General features: G+C 39.6%; 2 long non-coding RNA genes across 2 annotated transcripts; one reads left to right on the top strand and one right to left on the bottom strand.

The window, feature by feature from the left end:
* Positions 1 to 697: 697 nt before the first annotated feature.
* LOC111770337 (uncharacterized) lies at positions 698 to 6,889 on the top strand. The gene is made up of 3 exons (XR_002803529.2): positions 698 to 2,798; positions 5,953 to 6,154; positions 6,385 to 6,889. It is a non-coding gene; the product is annotated as an uncharacterized lncRNA (long non-coding RNA).
* LOC138920657 (uncharacterized) lies at positions 6,873 to 11,290 on the bottom strand. Its single transcript, XR_011432222.1, has 2 exons — positions 11,152 to 11,290; positions 6,873 to 9,923 (listed from the first exon to the last, which is right to left on the bottom strand). It is a non-coding gene; the product is annotated as an uncharacterized lncRNA (long non-coding RNA).
* Between the last annotated feature and the right edge of the window lie 237 nt (positions 11,291 to 11,527).

The raw sequence follows: 11,527 nt of genomic DNA, 5'->3' as shown, positions 1-11,527 counted from the left end.
ATCAGAAAAAAAAACTTGAGTGGTTTCTCTGTGCTGTTGTGATGAAGTTAATTCCCAGGACTGGAAAAAAAAAAAAAAGAGAGGGGAAAAGGCCATAAGTGTGCCCTTGCCGAAAAAGAAAAAATCTAGCATCTTGAGTGTCTTCTCCACAAATATTGGTAAAAAGGCTCAAAACAAAATTTGGATTCATATCTAGGGAGCTTTATATTATTGTACCTGATTCATGGAAGTGATTTTTAAAACAATAGGTGTGAAGGCTCTGTGCATGTGTGTTCTATATGTACCTTAGATGTGTGTGATATTTTTACCCCCAGATGGTATGGCCAAAACTAAGAGCTCTGTTTAATTGGCTTAAAGTAAGCACTTACATAAATTCTAAATGTAACAGAAATTAACCCAATGTCTTTTAAGTTAAGATGATATAGATTAATCTTTGGTTAATGAAAGTTTAAGTTTGTTGGTTTGATTGAAAAGGCATATCATCAAGTGTTGTCAGTATTTGGATATGAAGCAAACATGCAGGCTGGGTTTACTAGTTTAAAAAGAGCAAATAAAGCACCTCATGTCATCCCTGTTACAAATCTGTCAGCATAATAACTTTAAATGATAGCTACAATCTGTCTAATGTTTCATGAAGTTTTTTGTGGGCAATCTAAACATCATTATTGGGAATAAATGATTTAGATATAAATGAAATAAGAGTTTATAGATAACATTTTTTAGCAATAATTATAGTTTATGGCATGTGCGTTTAAAATAACTTCCAAAATCTTTTTGGTAACTTGAAACTTTGCAGTTTTGCTAGGTTAATTTAAATGAATGATAAAATTCGTTGAGTGCCTAGATCATTTCCAAATAAGATATTAGACATTAATTATTAAATGTAAGTTTATCTACTTTTGGCTTCTTATTGCAAAGAGGCTATAAGCGTTTAGGTCTATTTGAAAGTATGCCTTGTGTTTTATTGTAAAGTGGCATGTTTCTAGAAATTATGAAAAGTGCTTAGAATGCTGATACAAAAGGCAGTTCATAATTGCTTAGTTTTTAGTGTTTACTAGGGTCTGTTAAGGGTTAAAAGTTCTAATTAACATATGTAATTAAAGCTACTGGAAATTAATAAGCAAAACAGCTCTGTATTCAAGGAAAGTTAAAATGTATGTTTTCAGTAAAGAGGGTATAAAGCATGGAATTTTTTTTTGATGGGTTAAGAAAGATAAATTTGTCCTAATATACTAGAAAGTAAAAAAAAAAAAAGCATGGAACAAATTCTGAATGCAAAAGAAAGTTATAAAAATTCTGAAAAGAGTTTTGTACCTGGTCAAGTTGGTTAAGATTGAAATGAATCTAATTAAGTAAATGGGTTTTAATATGAAAAAGTAAACTGGTACAAAAATTAGAATTTGGCTTTCTCTCTCTTAAAAGGATAATTTTCTTAAACTCTTTGTCTGCTCTTGATAAAGAAGTTATAAAAGGTTTTTCTTTCTGAATAAGTTTACAGAAGATCTATGTTTGGTTAAGATAATTTCCTATGTGAAAAAGACAAAGGTCTCTTTATTAAGGTTTTTTTTTTGCTGTTGTCACTTTGGTTAAATATTATGAGCCTTGTTTCAGTGACCCTTGTTTTACAATGACAAGATCAGCAACCTCTTGATCTTGTTTAAGTAAGTGTTTTAAAACCTTTTGATATTTTTGACAAGCTTCTCCCTCAAAAATATTCAAATCCTGAATAAAGGCTTTCTTTTGACCTGGATGAAGGAGGAGGATTTCTCTGGGGATTTTCAGAGGGCCCCTGGGACTTCATAGAGAAATTTGCTCTCTCTTCCTATAAGGTGGAAGATTCTAAACTAATTAGGCTTATTTGGTCTGTTAAATTACATTGGAAACATTGTCAGATAAAGTGATGTTAATCTTTCTTAGGTGGTATTATGTGGGTAAATGTTATTGATATAAGTGTTTTGAAAATTATATAACATTCCTAAAATTCTGATCTGTCTTGGCTATCAGCCATAATTCTAATTATTATTTTAAGGTGTTGTATATCACAGAAATAACCAAGTTTCTCTGTCAATTGTCATTTTTAAGTCTTTTGTTGTTTACAGTCAGTTGTTTTACTCTGGTGCTTTTTGCTTTTGCAAATATGTCTCATCTTCGGAAGGATTCATGGACAGGACTCTGACACTGACTCTGGAATACAGGTTTCTGATAAGCTTTCAGATCATAGAACTGAACTGGTAAGAAATTACAGAAATCTAATGGAGAAACTGATGACCTCATAAAACTGCTAACAGAAGATTAAGATCAAGAACCAATTATACAGGACTGAATGAACTGAGGATGATTATAATTTTTATGGCTTTTATTTGAAATATTGTTGATTTTTTGATGTTTTGTTTTGTCCTCTCAGATTTAAGAAAATCTTTGTCTCTTTTCTCTTTGCTAACTATGACTTACAGCAATTTAGTGAAATTATACCTTTGTGAGCAAAACTGAAACATTTATCTTTTTCTACCTACCTGATCCCTCCAGAATTTGGAAACTTCATGAGTGAGTGAGTATGGTTATTTCATGGCAATATAGTTATTTGCATAAGTTCAATAAGAATCTGTTCTCCTTATAACAGGACACATTGGTTATCTTACCAAAGCTTTGACTGGAATGTCATATTTGAGAGAAACGTACAGAGTCGGATATGACAATACTGCCTTTGAGGAATAAGGTTGACTTTCTGGAAATAATCCACTTGGAAATATGGGCCTGGTACCTTGCTTTACAGAGAAAGATTCCAGGAATCTTACCTGGTAAGTAAAAACTTGCTTATCTGGCAGGTGCAAGGAACCTTGAAATGTTCTGGGGAATCTCGAGAGAGAAATCCACCCAAATCTAAGGTATTGCAGGCAAGGCCTGATGGCACAAATCCTTGGCTTGGCTTTTCTGGCCTCGAGAGGTCTTTAAAGTTCAATCTGAGATTCCTCATAAAAAAAATTCCGGCAAAGCAGATTTAAGAGCCTATATGATCAATTGCTATTCTTGCTGCACTTATGTAAATAATTGGGCCCAAGTTTCTTGAAACTAAACTTATGATGCAAACCAGTTAGTCTTAATTTGGCTATCTTTGGTAAAAATGAGGGTGATTTTAGAGAGAAGAATTATGTTTCGGTGAAAAACTATAATACACATTTGTGGATATTAGATCCTAGTTCTGTTCATTGTCTTTGAGGCTTTTTCTACCCGTGAACTGGACTTGATCTTGAATTCTTCCACTGAAATATCTGGTTACAAATCTCCAAACTAATGTTTTCAATTTTTTCCCTCATTTTCATTTGGAATCATTGAGAATTGAACCTGCTCTTTTTCCTGACCTTGCTAACTGAAGCTGAATGACTTGATAGAAACTTAAGAGAGATTCCTGTCTGTTGCTTTGTAAGCTGTAAGCCACTCAGAAAGATACCTGAAAGCCTGATGACAACATCAGAGACATTTCAAGCTGCAAAAGATGCTTTGACTCTGACATCTAGAAGTCTTCTTGACTGGCTGCCTCCTGGACTCAGGAACTAGTTTATAATTTGCTCCAACCATTAGCCTTGTTTTTATTTTTATTTCCATGGAAGTGCTTATTAAATACCTGATTGCTTGCTTCCAAAATATAGGCCTAACTTTGGGAGCACACCTGTATCACCGCCTTCTAAAATGACTTTAACTGGACTGTTCTATCACCAGGACTAAGAAATGTGTTCAGTGAGATGAAGCAATCTACCACTCAGCGTCTGGACTACGAAAGCTCTTAAAGTTACAAAGGATTGTGAAACTTTTAGTTTCAAAGGCAGTACTGTGGGAGACTGGTCTTGGTCACGCCAAGATATGTCTCTTTGGCATGAGGATTATTTGGGGCTGGGACAGGGAAGGAGGCTGTGAGGAGTGGAACTTGCTTACCCTTTGTTAAGAAACATTTACATTTGAAGGGAAATCTCCATCTGTAAAGGTGCCTCCCTCTCTGTACCAGGAAGAAGAAAGGGGATGACTATCTCTAGAAACTCTTAATCAATGCCAAAGGCAAGGACTTAAATCTGCATAATAATCTTATTCCTGTTTCTGGTAACCTCCTGTAACTGACTCTTCCCACCCCCAACATCTTCCTTTGTCTTTAGCTGGAGATGATATTTAAGGGGGTGGCTTCAGCCATTTTGGCGAGTTGCTCAGCTTGCCTGACCTCTCCCATGTATACATGTTATAAAGCTTTGTTTAATTTTCTCCTGCTATTCTGTCTCATGTGAATTTAATTTGTTCTCTGGCCAGACGAACCCAGAGAGGGTAGACGAAATGACTTCCTCCCCTACAATGTGCCTCCCGCTTCTCTTCACCATGTCTCTCACTATTGTGGTCTTACAACACTACCCTCTAAACGTGTCAAGCTTTCTGCCTTAACATAAGCTGCCTTTTCCTCTGTAAATCTCTCTCTGACCCACACGGGTACTGTTGACCATTCTGTCCTTGGTTTCCCAATTTATGTGGTATGTGCCTGTGGTATAGGCACTACTGCGCCATGTTTCTACTTATTTTATTTATTTATTTTGAGAGAGATTAGCCCTCATCTGCTGCCAATCCTACTCTTTTCACTGAGGAAGACTGGCCCTGAGCTAACATCCATGGCCATCTTCCTCTACTTTATATGTGGGATGCTTACCACAGCATGGCTTGCCAAGCGGTGCCATGTCCGCACCCGGGATCCAAACCCACGAACCCCAGGCCACTGAAGTGGAACATGCGAACTTAACGGCTGTGCCCCTGGGCCAGCCCCTCTATTTATTTCTTACGGGTCAGTTTTTCCATCTAGACTATGAGATCCCTGAGGATCTGGAGCATCTCTTATTTATTTTTTAATTTCCAGCATCTAGTACATAGGAGGTACTAATGAATTTGCCTCAGATGAATTGATTTTTAAAGTATATTGTTAAGAGAATGAAAAGACAAGTGACAGACTGTGAAAAAAAAATCTTTGCAAAGCACATATGTAATTAAGGACTGGTATCCAAAATATACAAAAACTCTTAAAACTCAACAATAAGGAAACAAACAACTCAACTGAAAAACAGGCACAAGATCTGGACAGCTCACCAAAGAAGATATCCAGATGGCAGATAAGCACGTGAAAAGATGCTCAACATCATAGTCATCCCCTGATGACTACAAATTGTTAATAAAAAGGGAAAGCGTGCGTGTGTACGTATGTGGGGGAAAGGGGATGACGAGGGAGGTGTAAGACAACTCTCTGTACTGTCCGCTCAGTTTTTTCCTAAACCTAAAACGGCTCTTAAGAAAAGGGTTTATTAATTTTTTTAAAAGACAAGCTTCTTCCTCCGTAATATATATATATGTAAGTCTTGTGAAAGGACTTCAATCTGAAATGGAACCAGAGGCTATGAAATGAAGAGCTTCTCACATGCGCCCTCAGAAGACCCAACAAGAACAGAGAGACAGACTTCCCGTAACTCCCTGACTTACAGAAGGCGGGGCCTTATCTCCTGGCCAATGAACATCCGCCAAGAATGTCTCCCCGTCCTCAAGCCAACGAAGTCATCGCTGGGAGTCTGGGTGGACTTCTCCCTCTTTGCACTTCTTGCCCAGAAATACGACCTGCCTCAAACCCTTCAACAGACTCACCTGTAGCTTGCGAGGGCATGCATTTCCCAGACTGCAATTTGCTGCCATTCCTGAATGAACTTAATTTCTGGGAATTTGTGCTTGCCTCAGTTTACCTCTTTCTTGAGGTTGACAGTATTAATTTTTAAAATATGCATATAGGTAATACACAGTGTTGGCAAAGGAGCTAGGAAAGGGACTCCTCACCATAGACTAGTGGTGAGGGTGTACACTGGAGACATTTTTATTATTATTATGAAACATCTTACTAAGAAACTAAACCCTGTGGTTTCATGGTGCCTAATTTTCATGCAGCATCTGCATCACTTGGGAGCTTGCCAGAAATGCAGAAGCTCAGGTCGCACCCCATCCTACTAATTTGGAATCTGCATTTTAACAAGATCCATCAAGTGATCCACGTGCACGTTAGAGTTTCAATAGCCCTGCCATGAAGTGAGTCCAAATGAAAAGGATGAGATTCAAGAGGAAAGGAAGACTCAGCAGAAATAGTCAATACGTGAGTAAATCTAAACAAGCATTAACTTTACTTTAAAAAGTAATAGTAATGTCTGCTGGGCTTAAACAAGACAGACAGACCTAACAAACATGAAAACAAAAGCACACCAGTCAGGAGGGAAGCTGCTGGATTTCAAGCATTCTGAGGGTCTGGTAGTGTTTAAAAAGAAAGTAAAGATATTAGTTAACTTGAGACTTTGGTAAATTAAGCAGGTATGTTTACATTTCCAGGTTAACCAGAGAAAGAAGAGGAATGAACTACAGTTGTGCCTCGGTGTCTGTGGGGGATCGGATCAGGACCCCATGCGGGTACCAAAATCCACGGAAGCTCGAGGCCCTCAGTCACCCACCACTGATCCTCGGGGTGCCCATGGCCAAGTGTATATAACTTCCTCATTGATGGGAGTAAGGTGGGGCCTGAATGAGAAAATGACAACAGCAGCCAAGTAGGTTTCTTGTCACCGGTTATTAGGAGACCATGAAACATCAAGGCTTGTGCCATGCTATTCCCACATGACTCATACCCTGGGAGCAATAGATCAGAGCCCGGGATGTCCTTTTTCTCTAGTTGCATCCTGAGAATTTGCGTGCTTGCTACTTTGTGTTAGACAAATCTCTCTTACCTCTCCTGAAATGAGGGTGGAAGGGGATCTTGAATTTCTGCCTGGGCCTTTGACACAGTTCAACTGCTAAAGAGAAACACTGAGAGCTGAGACATCAGTGGAAATATTTAATTATTACAGTTACTGCCCAAGATGGCACCTTGAGTTGTGGTAAAAAAAAAAAGGGGGTGGGGTGGGGAGCAGGTTCAAGGCTTTGCTGAAAAATCTGCCTGAAGGATGTCAATTCTTAGAGTTTAGTATCTTTCATTCACTGATTTATAAAAAGAATCTAAGTTACTTTTGAAGCATGGCAGGAAAAGTAAGTTTTCCCTAAACATTCTGGGAGATTCACTGGCAATATAAGATTGTGAGGGACCCTGAAATTCTGTTAGACTATTGTTTAAACTGTGAGGCTCCCCCTCTTCAAGGAATGATAGCTGTGTGTGGAAATAGGCTGGGATAATTGGTAGTTTCCTTGTGCTCATTTTGTATTTGGTGATCAGGAAAAATTTTAAACGCGGTGTACTTTGAAAAGGCGCTTCAGAAATCCAAAGGGATATCCACTTTGCCCATTACATGGGACAGAATGATTAAAATTCCTACATCACCAGTGGTCACAATGGTGAGATCTTGCCACCAGAGATGGACAAAATTGAAAAGATGCCAGTAATAAACTCAGGTAATAAACAGAGAAAATGATACTGGCTGTGAAAACAGGCACAGGCTCCCAGTAAGCACTGTCAGACACTACTGAGTTTCCTGGCTAGGGCTTTAAACAGTAACTTCTTCATGGGTTTCTCACCTAATATGCCTTATCTAAATTTAAAGAGAGATGTGACCATTCACAAGGCAAATTCACAGATAAAATCTTTACAAAACAACTTTGAAAGAGAGGACCTGGAAGAATAGAAAGCTGTGATGTTTTGAGAGGAAGATTATTTGGGGAGAAGATTTGGAGTTTCCAGCTTGGGATGGGAAGATGAGGGGATGAGGGCACTGTCTCCTGACTGTTTTTCCTGGGCTTTCAAGAAGGAAACCACAGCGGGCAGGGAGCATTCGGCTGGCCTCACCCCACACCAGGTTCTCTGGCTTCTCTTCTCCTCAGCATGTGGAAGGGCAAATTGGTTTAGTCCTTTTCCATAACTCACCTCAAACTAACCCAGTAATACTAGAGAAGGAAGAGCAAGGCTGCGAAGGGCCAATTAACAGACACACATTGAGAAGACGCCTACTGACTCACTAGGAAATCCAATTCTCACTGTGATATCCAACCAGACTTCTGGAAAACCTACCTTATATTGGTTACTAGGGTCATGGGATAAAGGCTGAGGGACAGTCACATGGACTGGGCTGAACTGGGGAAGAGAGGGTCTCATAGTGAAGACTCATCTGTATTTGACAGTCCCAGTGATAGCTGGACTGTTTTGGTGTTTGATGACATTATGGAGATTACTATGAGCCCAATTATGAGATGGTGGAAAACAAGTGCAGTCACAGAGAATCGTAATAGAAGGAATCAGGAATGACCCAAAAGAGGCCATTTGAACCAGCCCGAGGCAGGCTGCCCCAGTGTTTCCTTTTCACTAAAATGCAAAACAACTGGCATTCCTGTTTTCCCAAAGATGTACATCCTGCTCTTCCAGATGCTGAGAGGCAGACTGTTGCAGGGCATGGATGGTGTTGGTGGTGAACCGTCAGAGGAGTGGCAGATAAGAAGGCATGTTCGTGAGCCAGTGTTTCCTTCTGTTCATGTAAGAGTTGCTTGGTCAAACTCTCTGGTCATTGCTCACTGGTGATTTAATGAAACTACAAAAGGAACGATGTAGCACCTGTAGGACTGGATCTCTCACGGTCCCCAGTGACAGCTGCTACCAGGGCAAAACTCTTGGCAAGCACTCAACTGGGTAACGTCCATAGTTCAAAGTTCTGGGAAGTGAGCAAGAGAGGGCTCACCAGGTTAAGGATGAAGCTGTTTTTGTGCCCAGAGAGTAAATGGCTGTTTCAAAAGCTATGCCTTCTGTTTCACCTAATGTCTTTGAATGTAGGGAGACTCTCCATACAGACTAAGGGTGAGGCCCCGTAAAGGACACGTGACCCTGATGTCCTTTCTCTCTAGACCCGTTACAACATCAGATTCCTCTGGAGAAACCATATGCCTGAGTCCAGATGCGCTGGACAAGAGAAATAGTCAAGAATTTCAGGGGATTTTAGATACAGATTCAAAGATAATGCAAATTCCTGGAAACTCCAGTCAAATGGGAAAGGCTAAGTGTCTGAGGATATGGAGGAGGAAGGATTGGAGGTGGACAGGTTTTACTAGGCCTACAAGTTGGACACTGAGGACACAATTATCCTCTAGGGTGATCTCATCACTCCCTGAGTTGTTCTCTTTTTTTAAAACTTTTCATTTTGAAAAAATTTAGACTTACAGAAATGTTGCAACAATAGTACAGGGTTCCCTTTACCCTTCATCTGGTTACCCCTAATGGTAACACCTTAGAAAACCATAGCACAAATATCAAAATCATGAAATTAACATTGATATAATACTACTAACCATGACAGTGTTGTTGAAATTAAGTAATTGTTACTTGGAGAAAGGACTTACTCAAAAGGGTGGTATATTGGCTGCTAAAAATGGAAACATGTAGAGCTCTCTTGCCTCACCAAAACTGTAAAGATGAAATAGTACCAGGCCCAGGACCACGAGTGAGACCACAGGTGAGATGGGAGTAACTGGGAGTCTGTCCCCACTTCCAGCCTTTCCCTCTTAGCTCTCAGTTGGCTTATCTGAAAAGCAGATGGAGCCCGGATGATAACTGAATATTACAGAAAACCAGATGAACTTGTGCTAACTGTGGCTGCCATTGTTCCTCTGTAGGAAGATCTTTATAAATCACCCCGACTGGTATCCTTTTATCGATCTTACTAGGGCATTGTTTTTTTTCCCCAGTCAAAAGTATTTGAGAATCTAGTCATTGGGTTTCCCATCAGATTAACATCAATGCTTGTGAAATCTAAAATACGGATGGCAGTGCTTGGTGTCATTTACCCTCCTGAAGGGATGGTGGTTATGCTCCAGTAGAGTGAAACTTGGGCACTTGCTGAATTATAGGCCATTCCTGAGTGATATTTCTTACCCAGCTGCACTTTTTCCTCTGGCTCCAGCTAGAAAAGACAAACAGAATGACATCACCACCTGCTGGACTGTGAGGCAAGTTGACCTTTGAGAAGGCATGAAAATCTGATTTTGTCTTTTCCTCTCTCTGATCCACAAGTATAGGTCAGCTTTAACTCAGATGGCCAACACTTATTGCCACACCTCTACTGTATTGTCACTGTCAATCAGATCCAGGTCCTGCTACCTGGAATTATCTTTGCTGCCTAATGTCCTACCAATGTTTGCTCCAGTTGCACAACCTAATTCTTGCCTACCTGGTGAGCTACAAATGAAGAATAGATTTAGACTACATAGCATTGTTCCCACTGGTGATCCTTTGCATCTTGAGTGTGGTACCTAATTACGGCTTCTGGGATCTCTGTACCATAGGATCTTGAACTTCTTAAGCAGGTGATAACATCCCTGGGTAAACTGAATGGCATTTTCTAGGTCTTAGAAGAATGACTTATGCTCAAATTGTCAAGAACAACATGTAAGTAGGAACTTGGATCAACCAGCAAGAATTACTTGGATGCCTAGGAACCTGAATATTGGCTTATGGTAGAACATGCAGTGACTATGCGATATTTACTTTAACCAATGTCAAAGCTCACATAGTTCCAGGCTTTGGCCATACCTGAGACCAAAGAAAAGCTGCCAATCAGCATCCTATTATGAAGAAAATGCAGAAAGTTGATGCCTTTATGCAGATTATTTATAGTTCATCCAGAGTGGCCCAAAGCCTTTTCATGTCTTTATGACTATGGAGTGAGGCAGATGTACAGAAGCTGACTGGCATTTCTGTGAGGGGTGAAGATCTTAGAAGGGACGACATAATATAGGAGACATTCCTTGTGATGAACCCCAGCATCGCTTCTCATCTCTGTATGTGATTAAACTCTAAAGGTGTTTGAAATTACAATCATGGTGGGAAAGATACTGTATCATTTATATGCATATCTATCTATCTATATGTCATATATGCAAGATAGGAGAGAACACCATCATAAGACAAAACAATCGCTCTGTAAGAAGACTACCACCCATTCAGGTATCTATGAGATTAAAAGGGGAAGATGTGGAGAAACTGCAGTGGCTAGTGGATGCTTCTGTGCACAATAAGAATCTCAAGGAGACCAAGAAAATACCGAAAGCCTACCAATCAGTAGTGACTCAGCAATTTAGAAGATTGAAATGGACAGGTGTAGAGAATTAAAATTACTGGTTCATACTCACATGATGGGTAAGGTTTTCCGAAATAACCAGTACAGAAAGGAGGTATTCCTCATTGAAGACCATTATCTGTTGTTCCTTTTGAAATGAAAATGGTTTGATATTTGTACACTGTTGGTACTGTGGTATGTAAGCATCTTGGCTAAGACCAATTTAAGAGGTGAAATACACCCAAGGAGTCATCTTAGGCTGTCACATGTTGGGTGAGGATGGTCAGAGGAAATCAGTCTAGCCAGGAGATCTTCTCAGAGGCAGACTTTAGAAGCTGGGTAAGAAAATCAGAAAAACAAAGTGGAGAGAGGTTGCTCCTCTTCAAGTCAGTATCATTGATTTCTCTCATTTAAAGGATGAAATAGAAACACATAGCAGAAATATAATG

Source organism: Equus caballus, chromosome 24, assembly GCF_041296265.1.
Source record: "Equus caballus isolate H_3958 breed thoroughbred chromosome 24, TB-T2T, whole genome shotgun sequence".
NCBI classification, from domain to species: domain Eukaryota; kingdom Metazoa; phylum Chordata; class Mammalia; order Perissodactyla; family Equidae; genus Equus; species Equus caballus.
Note: the sequence above shows the minus strand (reverse complement) of the source record. Positions and strands in the feature narration are given on the sequence as shown.